Source organism: Cherax quadricarinatus, chromosome 35 (genome assembly GCF_038502225.1).
Source record: "Cherax quadricarinatus isolate ZL_2023a chromosome 35, ASM3850222v1, whole genome shotgun sequence".
Taxonomy (NCBI): domain Eukaryota; kingdom Metazoa; phylum Arthropoda; class Malacostraca; order Decapoda; family Parastacidae; genus Cherax; species Cherax quadricarinatus.
This window is the reverse complement of record NC_091326.1, coordinates 1,079,188-1,098,278: the sequence shown is the minus strand read 5'-3', so window position 1 is coordinate 1,098,278 and position 19,091 is coordinate 1,079,188. Positions and strand designations below refer to the sequence as shown.

At 42.1% G+C, this 19,091-nt stretch overlaps 1 protein-coding gene across 1 annotated transcript in view; it reads right to left on the bottom strand.

The window, feature by feature from the left end:
• The window catches only part of LOC128695182 (L-proline trans-4-hydroxylase), a 55,712-nt gene extending 36,951 nt beyond the window's left edge, over nucleotides 1-18,761 (bottom strand). The window contains exon 1 of the mRNA XM_053785677.2: nucleotides 18,522-18,761. The gene's annotated coding sequence lies outside the window, so the exon portion shown is untranslated. The remainder of the gene's footprint in view (nucleotides 1-18,521) is intronic.
• Between the last annotated feature and the right edge of the window lie 330 nt (nucleotides 18,762-19,091).

Sequence of the window (19,091 nt, the reverse complement as noted above, 5' to 3'; positions counted from 1 at the left end):
TGAGCTTTATCATACCTCTGCTTAAAGCTATGTATGGATCCTGCCTCCACTACATCGCTTCCCAAACTATTCCACTTACTGACTACTCTGTGGCTGAAGAAATACTTCCTAACATCCCTGTGATTCATCTGTGTCTTCAACTTCCAACTGTGTCCCCTTGTTACTGTGTCCCATCTCTGGAACATCCTGTCTTTGTCCACCTTTTCAATTCCTCTCAGTATTTTGTATGTCGTTATCATGTCCCCCTTATCTCTCCTGTCCTCCAGTGTCGTCAGGTTGATTTCCCTTAACCTCTCCTCGTGGGACATACCTCTTAGCTCTGGGAATAGTCTTGTTGCAAACCTTTGCACTTTCTCTAGTTTCTTTACGTGCTTGGCTAGGTGTGGGTTCCAAACTGGTGCCGCATACTCCAATATGGGCCTAACGTACACGGTGTACAGGGTCCTGAACGATTCCTTATTAAGGTGTCGGAATGCTGTTCTGAGGTTTGCTAGGCGCCCATGTGCTGCAGCCGTTATTTGGTTGATGTGCGCTTCAGATGTGCCTGGTGTTATACTCACCCAAAGATCTTTTTCCTTGCGTGAGGTTTGTAGTCTCTGGCCCCCCTAAACTGTACTCCGTCTGCGGTCTTCTTTGCCCTTCTCCAATCTTCATGACTTTGCACTTGGTGGGATTGAACTCCAGGAGCCAATTGCTGGACCAGGTCTGCAGTCTGTCCAGATCCCTTTGTAGTTCTGCCTGGTCTTCGATCGAGTGAATTCTTCTCATCAACTTCACGTCATCTGCAAACAGGGACACCTCAGTCTATTCCTTCCGTCATGTCGTTCACAAATACCAGAAACAGCACTGGTCCTAGGACTGACCCCTGTGGGACCCCGCTGGTCACAGGTGCCCACTCTGACACCTCGCCACGTACCATGACTCGCTGCTGTCTTCCTGACAAGTATTCCCTGATCCATTGTAGTGCCTTCCCTGTTATCCCTGCTTGGTCCTCCAGTTTTTGCACTAATCTCTTGTGTGAAACTGTCAAACGCCTTCTTGCAGTCCAAGAATATGCAATCCACCCACCCCTCTCTCTCTTGTCTTATTGCTGTCACCATGTCATAGAACTCCAGTAGGTTTGTGACACAGGATTTCCCGTCCCTGAAACCATGTTGGTTGCTGTTGATAAGATCATTCCTTTCTAGGTGTTCCACCACTCTTCTCCTGATAATCTTCTCCATTATTTTGCATACTATACATGTCAGTGACACTGGTCTGTAGTTTAGTACTTCATGTCTGTCTCCTTTTTTAAAGATTGGGACTACATTTGCTGTCTTCCATGCCTCAGGCAATCTCCCTGTTTCGATAAATGTATTGAATATTGTTGTTAGGGGTACACATAGCGCCTCTGCTCCCTCTCTCAGGACTCATGGGGTGAGTCTGTGTGTGTTTGTGTGAGTCTGTGTGTGTTTCTGTGAGATTGTGTGTGTGTTTGTGTGAGTCTATGTGTGTTTTTTGAGTCTGTGTGTTTGTGTGAGTCTGTGTGTGTTTGTGTGAGTCTGTGTGTGTTTGTGTGAGTCTGTGTGAGTCTGTGTGAGTTTGTGTGTGTTTGTGTGAGCCTGTGTGTGTTTGTGTGAGTCTGTGTGTGTTTGTGTGAGTCTGTGTTTGTGTGATTCTGTGTGTGTTTGTGTGAGTGTGTGTTTGTGTGAGTCTGTGTGTTTGTGTGAGTCTGTGTGTTTGTGTGAGTCTGTGTGTTTGTGTGAGTGTGTGTTTGTGTGAGTGTGTGTTTGTGTGAGTCTGTGTGTTTGTGTGAGTCTGTGTGTTTGTGTGAGTCTGTGTGTTTGTGTGAGTCTGTGTGTTTGTGTGAGTCTGTGTGTTTGTGTGAGTCTGTGTATTTGTGTGTCTGTTTGTACTCACCTAATTGTACTCACCTAATTGTGGTTGCAGGGGTCGATACTCAGCTCCTGAGTCTGTGTGTGTTTGTGTGAGTCTGTAGATGTTTGTGTGTTTGTGTGAGTCTGTGTGTTTGTGTGAGTGTGTGTATGTTTGTGTAAGTTTGCGAGTGTTTGTACTCACCTATTTGTGTTGCAGGGATCGAGTCACAGCTCCTGGCCCAGCCTCTTCGCTGGAAGCTACTAGACCTAATCTCTCCCTGTTCTATGAACTTCATCGTATCACTTCTGTGAGACTGTGTGTGTTTGTGTGAGACTGTGTTTGTGGGAATCTATGTGTGTTTGTGTGTGTGTGTGACTGAATCTGTGTGTTTGTAGAAATCTGTGTGTTTGTGTGTGTTTATAAGAGCTTGTGTTTGATTGTGTGACTATATGTGAACGTTTGTGTTTGTTGGTTATGTTTTTGTGTTTGTTGTTTGAGTGAGTGTGTGTGTGTTTGTGCGAGTTTATGTGAGTTTGTTATGTGTTTTTGTGCGTGTGTGCATTTGCTTGAGTTTGTGTTTGTTGGAGTTTTCGTTAATAATAATAATTTATAACAACAACAGTTGTTCACCCACAAAAATACAATAAAATGTAATAAGGATAAAGAGTAAAGTTCGGGTTCTCAAAACATTGTTGTTCTAGAGAAGTTAAGTTTGCAGGGAAAAATTTCTCTCACTGGAATGTCGAAAAGTTCCCTGCCCCGGGAGTTATGAAAAGGCAGGGAATTCTCAGAGTACCAAAATACATTGTGGATGTGGCGGTAATGCTGGTGGGGAAGTTATTTGCCCTCTTCCCGTGGCCTGGTGGCTAAAGCTCTCGCTTCACACGGTGAGGGTCTGAGTTCCATTCCAAGCGAGGGTAGAAACATTGGGCGTGTTTGCTTAAACCGGTTGTCTATGTTCCCCATCAATTAAATGGGTACCTGCGTGTTAGTCGATTTGTGTGGGTGGCATCCTGGGACAAAATTGACCTAACTTGCCCGAAATGCTCAGCATAACAAGGGCTTTCTATATAGTAGTATGTCATTGATGTCAGCTAGACCTGTATACCTTGTACATGTAGTAATTATTATTATTATTATAATATTATAACCTTTATTTCTCTACCCCTGCCCCTCCTCTCTTCCCTACAGTTTTACGAGTATATATCTCGTTCCTTCTTTTCTTATCACGAAGTCTCTGCCTCCATATTCTGTATTTTTATCCTGTATCTCAACAACACCATTTTCTTCTTATGCTGTATCTCTTCAACACTGTCTCCTTATCACTACGTCGCCAGCCATATGAATAGAATTTGGAGATCTTTGTGTCTGTCAAGCCCTGTTTGTCTTTCTGGAACTCTGTCTATTCAAATGTCATTCTGAATCCCTATTTATTTGACGTCCTGTCTGTCTGCAGCTTATGTTTTTATTACAACCTCGTGTGTCTGCTGGGATACTGTATGTGTTTTAGAATCCTCTACAACCCTTAAATTTCGTGCGTCTCTCTTTTGAGCCCTGAACTCTTGTAGCAATGAGTCTGGTCTCCTGAGTAAGGTTTTTATTCTTAGAGTCAAAGATGTCGCTAAATTCTGGAAACAATAAAAAATTTGCAAATTTTTCAAAGAATCCACTTTCATTTCCATCGGTAACAATTATAGATTTTCTTTTTCCTTTCTCAACACAAAATTTACCCCTCCCTTCAACCTTCCTCACCTCCTCCTCCCCAACCCAACATTAAACCCCTTTTACTGACTTCTGGAAGCTATCGACTAGGTTCAGGAGTCCTCTTGAAGAATCCAACTCTTCTACTTCCCGGGCAGTTAGAAAGGAGAAGGACGCAGTAAAGATCTGACCTTTATGTCACTGCTGGTCAGTTGTAACTCTCAGAGCTCAGCGGGTAGTTCTGTGGCCTTCAGGAATGGTCGCGTCAGCGGCAACATGGTTTTCAAAAGCATGACACGAAAGTTCATTAATGTCACACTGTACGTAACCACCGACATTCAACTAGAAGGTAACGAACTACGGCCTCCTGCAGTGTGTTTAGATATATTATCAGAGGTTGCAAGTGAAAATAATTCTCTAGAGCATGTAGAATTGGTAGAGAACGGTTTCTACAGCAGGAATAATTTCCTACAGCATGTGCAACTGGCAGAAAAAGGTTTGCACCAAGTGAATAGTTCTCTTGCAAGCTGGCAAGTATTTGTTTATCCTATTTCTTTGCTGACTGCACTATTTTCTGCTTAATCGTAATACATGGCTAAAATGTTTGCAGATTAAATTTTCCATCTCATTTACACAGCAACGTTAGGCAGTAGTTTGTTTCTATCTTGATCCTATTTCTGCTATTCTGGAAAGAAAACACACACACACACACACACACACACACACACACACACACACACACACACACACACACACACACACACACACACACACACACACACACACATACACACACACACACATACATACACACACACATACACACAGTGCAACCTTAACTAGATTACACACACACACACACACACACACACACACACACACACACACACACACACACACACACACACACACACACACACACGCACGCACGCACGCACGCACGCACGCACACACACACACACACGCACGCACACACACACACGCACGCACGCACACACGCACGCACGCACGCACGCACGCACGCACGCATGCACCAAACAAACGATTTGTTTGCAGATTTATATTCACTATGTAAATGAATCAATCTGACAAAAATTATTTTTACGTTTTTGAGGTGAGTGTTGGTCCGAGTGAATGGTGGAAACACCAGGCACACGCTGCACATGTACTCACCTATATGTACTCACCTATAGGTGATTGCAGGAGTCGAGTCATAGCTCCTGGCCCAGCCTCTTCACTGACCGCTACTAGGTCCTCTCTCTCCCTGTTCCTTGAGGTTTATCATACCTCGTCTTAAAACTATGTATGGTTCCTGCCTCCACTACCTCACTTTCCAGATAATTCCACTTCCTGACAACCCTGTAACTGAAGAAATATTTCCTAATATCCCTTTGGCTCATCTGAGTCTTCAACTTCTGTGACCCCTTGTTTCTGTGTCCCATCTCTTGAACATTCTGTGTGTGTGTGTGTGTGTGTGTGTGTGTGTGTGTGTGTGTGTGTGTGTGTACTAACCTAATTGTGGTTGCAGAGGTCGCGACTCAGCTCCTGGCCCCGCTTCTTCACTGACCACTACTGGGTCCTCCCTCTCCGTGCTCCATGAGCTTTATCATACCCCGTCTTAAAACTATGTATGGTTCCTGCCTGTGTGTGTGTGTGTGTGTGTGTGTGTGTTTGTCTTCTCTAATTTGTATTTTTGTTTATGTCACGTCTGGTTCACCGTTGACAACATTATAAAAGTTAGCTTGTTAAACTTTGGTCATTTTTTTTTTTATGTTGTTGTTATTTGTTTAGTGTTGTGCATGCCACTCGTGTTGCTCTCTCTCCCAGTCCCTCTCCTCATTTCTTCTACATATTCTCCCCCTCAAACCGTTACATCTCAACCTCTCTCTCTCTCCCTTACCCCTCAATTCCCCTCCACCATCTCACTAACCTGGGTGTAATCCCTCCCCTGGTGAACAAGCCACAATCCTGTGTGCAAACCTCTAGTTCTGAGTAATCCCAGAGGCAATCCTTCTCCCTCTCATCCTCTCCTCGCTTCCATATCCTAATATCCTCCCTTTCCTATCTACTTTTCCCTCCCATATTCCATTATCCTTCCCTTTCTTCCTTCTCTTCCTTCATATATCTCGTTATCCTCCCTCCCATTCTCTCTTCCTTCTTTCCCATATTATCCTTTCCTTGTTTTTAAGAGAGAAGAGACATGGGAAGGATTACCTTGATCCTGGGGATCCTTCCCGGTCCTCGAATTAAACCTGATCACCTCCCATTCCCAGGTGTTGTATGGCCCTCATGGATTTAGCGCTTCCTTGTAAATATAGATCAAGAATATGAGTTCTCTTTGAATAGATGAGGTTAGGTTCTAAAAAGCAGAAGGCTCTTTTCTCATCCTTCACTACCATGAGTTATAACAATGTTACAATGAGTTACCATGAGTTATAACAATGTTACAGTGAGTTACCATGAGTTATAACAATGTTAGAGTGAGTTACCATGAGTTATAACAATGTTACAGTGAGTTACCATGAGTTATAACAAGTTACAATGCGATACAAACACAACTTAACACTTCCCTTCCATGTTACTAACGAAAATAATTAATTTGTTAACGTATTAACTTCTCGTTGATTGATATAATTCAATTACCCAAGGCTACCGGGCCCCCACGAATTAATTCTCTAATAAAAAATGATTTTTACAACTAGTTTCCATGAAATTAAAAGTTACCTGTCAAATTATATATATTATATATATATATATATTATATATATATTATATATATATATATATATATATATATATATTATATATATATATTATTATTATTATTAAATATTCGCCGGTATTCTCCCGGCCCGGGCCTTTTCCAAGTGGTGGCCCGGCCTTGGCTCCCTCTTTAGGGAGTGTCTGGGATCTAAGTCTCCCATGGGAGGAGGCACAAGCACCTCCTCATCTTTGGGACCAACTGTCCCCAGGCCTAGCCACAAGCTAGGCCTCTCTGGTCTGCCATCCCCGCCCCAAGGGGGTAAATGGGAATGACAGTCTTATGAGCTAAAGGCTCGGGCTCAGGCACCTACCCTACCCTAGAAGGGTTAGGCATGGTGTCGATGATATATATATATATATATATATATATATATATATATATATATATATATATATATATATATATATATATATATATATATATATATATATATATATATATATATATATATATATATATATATATATATATATATATATATATATATATATATATATATATATATATATATATATATATATAATATATATATATATTTATATATATATATATATATATATATATATATATATATATATATATATATATATATATATACATGTATATGTGTGTGTGTTTATACATTTATTTATTTATGAGAATATGGTAGTTTCCCCTACCCTTTATGAAATAATATTTAAAATAGATTATCCTCTGAAATTTTATGTAGCAATAACAAATGATTTTTTGCGAAAGTTATAAAAATATAAAGCCTCCCAAAATTGCACAACATAATACAAATTCTCAATTTTATTTCCCAGATATTATAACTGAGTGTTTGTGTTACGAGGCTATCACTGCCATGGCGATCTGTTTTAAATCTTATCTTCAGAATTATATAATTCATGGTGTTGTATATGCTCAACTATTTGTAGTTGCAGTGGTCGAATCTCGGCTTCTGGCCCTTATTCCTAACTTGCCATTACATGGGTCGTAATTTCCTCCTTGGATGCCTATCATACCTATTCTTGAAGGCATGTATGGAATAATCAAACTGTTTTCATGGTCGATGACCGATCAGTAGTTTATCTACAGCGTACTTCCAGAAGTCATCACCACCACGGCCCGGTCACAGACCAAGGTTCTTGGTTGACAGCTATGCTTTAGTTGATATAAAGCCGAGCAGACTTTGTAGATCAGGGTGAATGACTGAAGTGTGATATTCTTTTGATGGAGCAAGACTTCCTGCTGTGTGGTGGTCTCTACTCCCGCATTTCGACCATCTCTTGAATCTTGTGGTGGTAATTATTTTAAGGCAACATTCAGTTAGGTAAGATTCATCAGGAAATTGAGACAGTGTTCCCTGACTCGGGTCTTAGTTTTAAGATGATCCGTCACTGGAGTTTTTGTGCATCTGATCGAGGCCTTCCAGTCCACCCCTTTAAAAAAATCTGTTATATTATAACCATAGTCAGGTTACACTTCCATGGATTATGTACTTACAATATTCGCCAGGAAAATGTCCTGGCACGGGTCTTATTCTTTCAACAACCCGTCTATTAGGTTTACTCATCTAAGAATTTGCATAAAAAATTATTGTTTTCTTGGGGTGCGTATTCTTCAGGTGATCATTTTAGTCTATTGTCTGTGCGAGGGTCATTAAGGCTATATTTCATCTGTATACCTCCAGTTAACAATAATTTAATCACTTAACCAGACACATATGTACTCGTGTTCTCAGTGTATATAGATAGAGGGATATACACCACTCACAATACTGAGGATGTTGTTCAGTGTGTTCGTCACATAACCTCCGGGTTCCTTGCTTCTGCTTCCAGACACTGATAGTGTTCTCAGAGTTTCTTGTCTCTGCTTCCTGACACCGACAGTGTCATCAGGACTCTTGGTCTCTGCTTCCTGACACCGACAGTGTCATCAGGACTCTTGGTCTCTGCTTCCAGACACCGACAGTGTCATCAGGACTCTTGGTCTCTGCTTCCAGGCACTGATAGTGTTCTCAGAGTTTCTTGTCTCTGCTTCCTGACACCGACAGTGTCATCAGGACTCTTGGTCTCTGCTTCCAGACACCGACAGTGTCATCAGGACTCTTGGTCTCTGCTTCCTGACACCGACAGTGTCATCAGGACTCTTGGTCTCTGCTTCCAGACACTAATAATGTTGAACGCTTTTCACCTCTTTTTCGTGTTTTAGGTTTACTACCAAATATACATTTGCAAGACGAGGTTTATCAGTATTGAAATAATTTGATATATTTTTGGTGTTCTTCACGAAGTTACAACGGCCTGTATGACACTTATTATTTTAATTGGAATATCTGTATGGATCCTCTGTATCGAGGCTTCATAGAACATCTAAAATGTCATCTGCACCCTAGATACGCTCCTCTGAAAGAACAACTTTATCCTCATTAAAGCTTAATTAATGACGCTTGTTCACCACCAGTCAAGAAGTCTTTAATTCCTAAAAAGTGATTAAAATAAATTTTCAGCGTTTGTACTGAGAGATATACGTTCATTAATGTATACAGCCAATACAAAATTTAATTGAAGCGAGTTATTTTAAACTGGTGCCATAGCATTTGAGTTGTATTTATTTGTGTTAGTAATTTGTTTTTGTAACAGTACTTTAAGTGTTCTTATGTAGGTTCGTATTTTATATATTTTACCATGAGCTCTGAGTGTTCTTCAAATCTGTGTTCTTCAGATCTATGTTCCTCAAATCTTAGTTTGTTAACCCTGTTAGTGTCTAAATTTGTGTGTACTCACCTATTTGTGGTTGCAGGGGTCGAGACTCAGCTCCTGGCCCCGCCTCTTCACTGGTAGCTACTAGGTCCTCTCTCTCTCTCCCTGCTCCATGAGCTTTATCATACCTCGTCTTAAAACTATGTATGATGTCTGCCTCCACTACATCACTTGCAAGACTATTCCACTTCCTGACAACTCTATGACTGAAGAAATACTTCCTAACATCCCTTTGACTCGTCTGAGTCTTCAACTTCCAATTGTGACCCCTTGTTTCTGTGTCCCGTCTTTGGAACATCCTGTCTCTGTCCAGCTTATCTATTCACCGCAGTATTTTGTACACGGTGTACAGAGTCTTGAACTATTCCTTACTGAGGTATCGGAAGGCTATTCTCAGGCTTGCCAGGCGTTCATATGCTGCAGCAGTTATCTGGTTGTGTGCTTCCGGAAATGCGTTCGGTATTATACTCACCCCAAGATCTTTTTCCTTGAGTGAGGTTTGCAGTCTTTGGCCACCAAGTCTGCGGTCTTCTTTGCCCTTCACGGATCTTCATGACTTTGCATTTGGAGGGGTTAAATTCAAGGAGCCAGTTGCTAGACCATGCGTCCAGCCTGTCCAGGTCTCTTTGTAGTCCTGCCTGATCTTGATCCTGCCTGTACTCACCTAGTTGTGGTTGCAGGGGTCGATTCATAGCTCCTGGCCCCGCCTCTTCACTGTTTACTGTGTGTGGAGAGAGAGAGAGAGAGAGAGAGAGAGAGAGAGAGAGAGAGAGAGAGAGAGAGAGAGAGAGAGAGAGAGAGAGAGAGAGAGAGAGAGAGAGAGAGAGAGAGAGAGAGAGAGAGAGAGAGAGAGAGAGAGAGAGAGAGAGAGAGAGAGAGAGAGAGAGAGAGAGAGAGAGAGAGAGAGAGAGAGAGAGAGAGAGAGAGAGAGAGAGAGAGAGAGAGAGAGAGAGAGAGAGAGAGAGAGAGAGAGAGAGAGAGAGAGAGAGAGAGAGAGAGAGAGAGAGAGAGAGAGAGAGAGAGAGAGAGAGAGAGAGAGAGAGAGAGAGAGAGAGAGAGAGAGAGAGAGAGAGAGAGAGAGAGAGAGAGAGAGAGAGAGAGAGAGAGAGAGAGAGAGAGAGAGAGAGAGAGAGAGAGAGAGAGAGAGAGAGAGAGAGAGAGAGAGAGAGAGAGAGAGAGAGAGAGAGAGAGAGAGAGAGAGAGAGAGAGAGAGAGAGAGAGAGAGAGAGAGAGAGAGAGAGAGAGAGAGAGAGAGAGAGAGAGAGAGAGAGAGAGAGAGAGAGAGAGAGAGAGAGAGAGAGAGAGAGAGAGAGAGAGAGAGAGAGAGAGAGAGAGAGAGAGAGAGAGAGAGAGAGAGAGAGAGAGAGAGAGAGAGAGAGAGAGAGAGAGAGAGAGAGAGAGAGAGAGAGAGAGAGAGAGAGAGAGAGAGAGAGAGAGAGAGAGAGAGAGAGAGAGAGAGAGAGAGAGAGAGAGAGAGAGAGAGAGAGAGAGAGAGAGAGAGAGAGAGAGAGAGAGAGAGAGAGAGAGAGAGAGAGAGAGAGAGAGAGAGAGAGAGAGAGAGAGAGAGAGAGAGAGAGAGAGAGAGAGAGAGAGAGAGAGAGAGAGAGAGAGAGAGAGAGAGAGAGAGAGAGAGAGAGAGAGAGAGAGAGAGAGAGAGAGAGAGAGAGAGAGAGAGAGAGAGAGAGAGAGAGAGAGAGAGAGAGAGAGAGAGAGAGAGAGAGAGAGAGAGAGAGAGAGAGAGAGAGAGAGAGAGAGAGAGAGAGAGAGAGAGAGAGAGAGAGAGAGAGAGAGAGAGAGAGAGAGAGAGAGAGAGAGAGAGAGAGAGAGAGAGAGAGAGAGAGAGAGAGAGAGAGAGAGAGAGAGAGAGAGAGAGAGAGAGAGAGAGAGAGAGAGAGAGAGAGAGAGAGAGAGAGAGAGAGAGAGAGAGAGAGAGAGAGAGAGAGAGAGAGAGAGAGAGAGAGAGAGAGAGAGAGAGAGAGAGAGAGAAAGAGAGAGAGAGAGAGAACGGTGCAGTTAGTGATCAGGGAACTATCACTGCACCTGATCACCTGCTACGCCGAAGTACGAACAGCAGGGACACATCTGTCAGAACTGGTAGAGGGCGGGGTAGGAGTGACGAGGAGTGGGACGTGGTGGAGGAAGAGATCTACAGCCGTCTCACCTCCACTAACACAGTTCCAGCGGCAGAATCCGAGGACAAATCTGCGAAACACAGGAGGTACAACAAATCCTAGTCCACCCTCCCAGGCACCTAGGCTGTGCTCTCGCTGTCACCGGAAGGGGCACTCTGCCAACAACTGCCTGCGAGATACCAGGTGTAATCTACTGCTACAAGAAAGGACATAAGGAGGACCAGTCGTCGAAGAAAAAGGAACTTGACAGACAGGGCCACCTGTTTAGAGACCTGTTCTCAGAACAAACCAGCAGGATCTCTGAATTGGTAAACACTCTCACACGTCACTCACTCAGCTACTCCTATCCCAGCCCAGCAGGTGGGATTGGGCCTTATACAAGACCACAGACCTACATCCCTGCAGCTGCCTCAGTACCCTACCTCTCTCAAGGGCAGGCACCTTACATTCCCTACACACCCACCACCTCAAGCTGACCACTTCATCATGAGGAGCCAGTCTATCAGCATCCTGTCGGCCAACATTAGAGGTTTCATTACTAATGTTGGAGAGCCTCACACATAGCTTTGTGAACACTCGACGTCCCTGACATGATAGCTGTTGTTGAAACATTTTTGGATGACAGGACTCCAGAAAATTTTGCAAGAATTGCTGGCTACACCTCATGGATGAGAAGAGACAGGCAAGGGCAAGGAGGTGGTGTTGCTGTGTGCTTCTCTAAAAGTGTTCATGCCCAGCACATAGATGTTGCCACTACACATCTTGAAATGATGTTCTTCAAGCTCTGTATAAACACAGTAGTCCTCTGTACTGCATGTGCAATGTACAGACCTCAGTGGCAACATGCAGACCCTATCAACTTCCTAATGGAAAATATTGACTCCTTCTGCTACAACACAACTGTCAACATATTATAATTGTTGGTTACCTCAACCAGCACCTTATACAGAGGGACTTTGATGACCTTCTTGCAGTGTTTGACATGAGAAACTTTGTTGATTTCCCCTACTCATATCTCTGGCTCCTCCTTGACCCAGTAGTGAGTGATCTGGCAGAAGGCATAGTCACTTGTCAACCCCTCGGGCACGTTGGATCGTCTGACCACAAGGCTGTTTTTCCCACACTTAAGATCCCAACAGAACGAGGTGAGGAGTCCACACGCACAACCTGGCTATGGGAAAGAGGTAATTGGCCAGCCCTTTGCTCTGAGCTCGCCACCACCGACTGGAATGCTCTTCTCCAGGGGGATGTTGACAACCAAGTGAAAGCCTTCACTGGACACATCCTTAATCTGCAACAAGAACACATTCCTCACCGGCAATATGTGACAAAGCCTACAGATCAGCCTTGGTTTGGCTTTCGTTGTAGAGAGGCTGCTACTGCTAAGTACAAAGCATGGCGAAGGTATAAGAGACATCCTACCACCTATAACAGGAACTTGCACATGCAAGCCTGTAGGCATATGGGTGATGTTCAAAAGTGGGCCATTGCTAAATGGGAGTTGGACACTAAAAGAAAGTTAGCATCAGGTAGGGTAGGCTCCAAACCTGGTGGTCCCTGGTCATGGACAGACAAGGTTATCTGCCTGATGAACTTATTCCACCTCTAAATCGACAGGATGGGACCACCTCTACTAGTAGTCAAGAGAAAGCGGACCTCTTTGCTGAACACTTTGCTACAAAATGCAAGTTCCTGATCCAGCAAGGGACCCTCCTTGGCTAGCTGCAAGAACTGTGTCAAAACTGTCAGGGGGTGACAATAAGGCGGAGGAGGTGCATTTCCTTCTTAAATCACTTGACCTAAGAAAAGGCTGTAGGCCCAGATAAGTTGAGCCCAAGATTGTTGAGAAGATGTGCAGACCAGCTAGCAGCACCTCTAACTGCATCTTTCAGCACTGCCTAGTACAGTGCAAATGGCCCTCCTCTGGAAAGAGGCAAATGTAGTCCCTGTTCACAAAAAGAAGAGCAGAGCAGAAATCAGCAACTACAGACCAGTGTCACCCTGTCAATCACTGGTAAGATCCTTGAGACAATAATCCGACAAATGACAGATTTTTTTGACTACCACTCACTACTTTGTGATCGTCAATATGGCTTCAGGAAAGGTTACTCTGCTGCTGATCTGTTGTTAAACCTCTCCACTAAGTGGCACCAGTCACTGGATGAATCCAAAGTCAGCTGTGTGGTAGCACTGGACATTGCTGGCGCTTTCGACCGGGTGTGGCACCAGGGCCTCTTAGCAAAACTTCAAGCACTGGGAATTGCAGGCTCTACGCTATGTCTCCTCAGTGATTACCTTCATGGTAGATCTCTAAGTGTAGTCCTCAATGGAACGGAATCAGCAAGACATCCTATTGGGGCAAGCGTTCCACAAGGAAGTGTGCTGGGTCCACTGTTATGGAATGTCTACTTCAACGACCTTCTTCATCTCATCCCAGAATCACATGCATATGCAGACGACTGTACACTGACATTCACTTATCCAAGAGAAGAAATGCCAGCTGCTCTAAGCTACATCAATCACCAGCTGAGAGCTATATCAGCTTGGGGAAATAGATGGCAAGTAACATTTGCACCTGAGAAAACGCAAATGATGATCGTCTCTAGGCACCATGATGGTAATGCTGGTGCAGTAGTAAGGATGAATGGGAGGATGTTGGCACCTGGAGAAGAAGTTGATATCCTTGGGGAGTGAAATTTGACTCCAAACTAACCATGAAGAACCATGTTGTAAATCTTGCAAACAAGGCAGCCAGGAAGCTTACAGCACTTCGCCGTATCTCGCATCTGCTTGACAGTAGGGGTTGCAAGATACTGCACGAGGCACAAAGTACGCCTCACACCTTGAGTATGCTCCACTTTCTTGGTTTGCCTGTCCCCCCTCTCATCTGCGACTGCTTGACAGAGTGAGAACAGAGCAAGACGTCTCATCTCTCGCCTGGACCCATCCTGGATGGATCTGTCATTTCAGCAGAGCCTTCAACATAGGAGGGATGTGGGTGGCCTTACTGTTATGTACAAGGCCAATATTGTCAAAATACCACACTTGGATCCACTTCGAGGACAGCGCGAAACAAGCTTTTATGCCACAAGACGGGCAGAAAGCAGCAACTTCACTCTGGCTGCCCATTCTCCAGAACATCACTTCATCTGAGATCATACATACCCAGGATGACTCGAGTATGGAACACATTCGTTCAGCATAATGATGTCAACGAGATAACGTCAGTTGATCAAATGAAAATGCTGGCCCACAGATGGCTCCAACTTCATCCTGTTCCCTACTTGTATGTCTCATAACAATAAAAATGCTTTCAAATGAGCTGATGTAGGTAACAGCTCTTAGCTTGTCAATAAAGTTAGGAATCCTTAACCTGTAAATAGCTTGTCAATAAAGCTAGGGATCCTTAACCTTGTCAAACCATGTGAGAGAGAGAGAGAGAGAGAGAGAGAGAGAGAGAGAGAGAGAGAGAGAGAGAGAGAGAGAGAGAGAGAGAGAGAGACAGAGAGAGAGAGAGAGAGAGAGAGAGAGAGAGAGAGAGAGAGAGAGAGAGAGAGAGAGAGAGAGAGACAGAGAGAGAGAGAGAGAGAGAGAGAGAGAGAGAGAGAGAGAGAGAGAGAGAGAGAGAGAGAGAGAGAGAGAGGATTAGCGTGGGAGGAGCGAGAGATGTGTTTGAGAAGGGCTGCGTGAGTGACGAAGGCTGATGTATATTGGTTTACTAATCCCGTCCAATCTATCTATCATCCTCGTGAGCGCTCCCAACCAGTGTTCCAGAGCTCTGTGAAGCCTCCTTCACCGAGCCTGGCAAGGTCGGAACACCATGGCTGGCCTCAGCTCTTGATGGTACTCATTAAAGAGCTTGTGCTCTCTTGTTTACAAGACATTCAAAGCAAACGAGATGCCACAATACAATACAACAAAAAACAATATAGGAATACAGAAAAATAAAAAAAAATAATACAATACAGTTCAATAAAAACGCAATAATACAATTGAAATATAATGCAATACAAAACAGTACAATAACGCAACAATACAACATAAATTGATCTCTTAAGACTTCTAAAAGGCAGGTTCAAGAGCTGGAACTCAACCCATGGAAACTAAAGCTGGGTCAACACACCCCACTCTCTCCCACACCATTTTTCGCAACTCGCAGATAAAACACACTAAACTTTCTGTTAGTTTCCTTCCATCCCAGAAAAGTTGCTCAGTTACTGACCTTCTTCACTAAGATTATATTCTCTCAAGTGACTTATTATAATGTATTTACTGCACTACGATCTCTATTATAATGTATTTACTGCACTACGATCTCTACAACATCTTAAGATCAACATACATTACCTATATCTTGTTCTTCCGTCTATACAACAGAATACATAAATTAAGATATATATAAAAAAAGACTTATTAACAATAACACACAAAAGCACTAATTGCTAAGAAAAAAATTATATTAAATGCTTTTTTATTTAAAATTGGGTTACGAGAATTTATGAAAACTTAATAAAGTTAAAATTTCAGTTAGGTAACATTAAAATGTTAAAAATATATTTAGTTATAGGAAAAATAAAATATTTTAACTATATTTTTCTACAATTTTTCAAATTTCTGCCATGAATAACACACTTTATATCATTCAAAATAAGAGAATGTAAAATTATTATTATTCAAACTTGGAATTATGGTTAAAACTGAAGAAAACAAATTCTTGACCATTAAGATTTTTCAAATTCACTTTTGGCGAAGGTCACAATAAATGATTTAAATGTGACGTGAGGAAAAGAAAAAGATGGGGAATCATTGTTTACCTGTTTTTCTTGTGTATTGTGTCTGTACCTGTGTGTATTATTGTCTGTCTGTACCTGTGTATTACTGTTTGTCTGTACTTGTGTGTATTATTGTCTGTACCTGTGTATTATTGTTTGGCTGTACCTGTGTGTATTATTGTCTGTACCTGTGTGTATTATTGTCTGTCTACCTGTCTGTATTATTGTCTGTCTGTACCTGTGTGTATTATTGTCTGTCTGTACCTGTGTATTATTGTCTGTCTGTACCTGTGTGTATTATTGTCTGTCTGTACCTGTGTGTATAATTGTTTGTCTGTACCTCTGTGTATTATTGTCTGTCTGCACTTGTGTATTACTGTCTGTCTGTACCTGTGTGTATTATTGTCTGTCTGTACCTGTGTGTATTATCTTTGTACCTCTGTATTATTGTCTGTCTGTACCTGTGTATTATCTTTGTATTAGTGTCTGTACCTCTGTATTATTGTTTGTACCTGTGTGTATTATTGTCTGTCTGTACCTGTGTGTATTATTGTCTGTACCTGTGTGTATTATTGTCTGTACCTGTGTATTATTGTCTGTACCTGTGTATTATTGTCTGTACCTGTGGGTATCATTGTCTGTCTGTACCTGTGTGTATTATTGTGTCTGTACCTGTGTGTATTATTGTCTGTACCTGTGTGTATTATTGTCTGTCTGTACCTGTGTGTATTATTGTCTGTCTGTACCTGTGTATTATTGTCTGTACCTGTGTGCATTATTGTCTGTCTGTACCTGTGTGTATTATTGTCTGTACCTGTGTGTATTATTGTCTGTACCTGTGTATTATTGTCTGTACCTGTGTGCATTATTGTCTGTACCTGTGTGTATTATTGTCTGTCTGTACCTGTGTGTATTATTATGTCTGTACCTGTGTGTATTATTGTCTGTCTGTACCTGTGTGTATTATTGTCTGTCTGTACCTGTGTATTATTGTCTGTCTGTACCTGTGTGTATTATTATGTCTGTACCTGTGTGTATTATTGTCTGTCTGTACCTGTGTGTATTATTGTCTGTCTGTACCTGTGTATTATTGTCTGTACCTGTTTGCATTATTGTCTGTCTGTACCTGTGTATTATTGTTTGTCTGTACCTCTGTGTATTATTGTCTGTCTGTACCTGTGTGTTATTGTCTGTCTGTACCTGTGTGTATTATTGTCTGCCTGTACCTGTGTGTATTATCTTTGTATCTCTGTGTATTATTGTCTGTCTGTACCTGTGTATTATCTTTGTATCTCTGTGTATTATTGTCTGTCTGTACTTGTGTATTATCTTTATATCTCTGTGTATTATTGTCTGTCTGTACCTGTGTATTATTGTCTGTCTGTACCTGTGTATTACTGTCTGTCTGTACCTGTGTGTATTATTGTCTGTCTGTACCTGTGTGTATTATCTTTGTACCTCTGTATTATTGTCTGTCTGTACCTGTGTATTACTGTCTGTCTGTACCTGTGTGTATTATTGTCTGTCTGTACCTGTGTGTATTATCTTTGTACCTCTGTATTATTGTCTGTCTGTACCTGTGTATTATCTTTGTCTGTATTATTGTGTCTGTACCTGTGTATTATTGTCTGTACCTGTGCGTATTATTGTCTGTACCTGTGTGTATTAATGTCTGTCTGTACCTGTGTATTATTGTCTGTACCTGTGTGTATTATTGTCTGTACCTGTGTATTATTGTCTGTACCTGTGTATTATTGTCTGTACGTGTGTATTATTGTCTGTCTGTACCTGTGTGTATTATTGTGTCTGTACCTGTGTGTATTATTGTCTGTACCTATGTGTATTATTGTCTGTATGTACCTGTGTATTATTGTCTGTACCTTTGTGCATTATTGTCTGTCTGTACCTGTGTGTATTATTGTCTGTACCTGTGTGTATTATTGTCTGTACCTGTGTATTATTGTCTGTACCTGTGTGTATTATTGTCTGTACCTGTGTATTATTGTCTGTCTGTACCTGTGTGTATTATTGTCTGTCTGTACCTGTGTGTATTATTGTCTGTCTGTACCTATGTGTATTATTCTGTCTGTACCTGTGTATTATTGTCTGTACCTGTGTGCATTATTGTCTGTCTGTACTTGTGTGTATTATTGTTTGTCTGTACCTGTGTATTATTGTCTGTCTGTACCTGTGTTATTGTCTGTCTGTACCTGTGTGTATTATTGTCTGTCTGTACCTGTGTATTATTGTCTGTCTGTACCTGTGTATTATTGTGTCTGTACCTGTGTATTATTGTCTGTCTGTACCTGTGTATTATTGTCTGTCTGTACCTGTGTATTATTGTCTGTCTGTACCTGTGTATTATCTTTGTCTGTGTCTCCGAGTGCGCTGGAAAATTTGCAAAAGCTGTTGACACAGGCGACCCGAGTTAATATCTCAGGCAGACCAATGGCTCATACAACAAAATTCCACGTAACTACGGTGTTGTGTAATATCTGACTACAAGACAAGTCAACTTTCATGAGTAAGAGCTACACTTCCATACTCTCGGTACCTCAGTAATGACAGACTTCGGTGTTGTATATCCGCCAAAATCTCCCAGTAAACGTTCTCAACCCGCGTTTCAGCAGAAAGATTGGCCAGTGATGCTGACAGAAACGTAAATCCAGTTCGCTGGGGTTTGTCAGGGTACTAGTAGGTATCCTCGGTGTTTGAGGAAGCTTCGTTGTTCTAGTAGTTTCCTGTCAAAGTAAGTTAATGCCGGTTTCCTGGCTTCTCGAGTGTCACATCCTACCTCTTTGATCTCTGAGATGCAACTGACTAGTGAGTGTCTCTTGAAGTGATTTCGTTCGAATTTGAAACATTAGCTATCTAACTATTCCTACCTATTTTAGGTCCTAAAACTGTATTAATAATTCCTACGGTTATTTTCTACTTTGTGTAACTACGTAAATCTTACTAGAAGTACAAATACTATGTACAAATGTTATTGAAGTGAGTATATTAAGGGCTCTTAAAACTCAAGTGCTGTTGAACGGTTCGCGGAATATTTTGGTAGCCCAAAATAATTTCCACAGCCTATGTGTATTATTGTCTGTCTGTACCTCTGTGTATTATCTTTGTC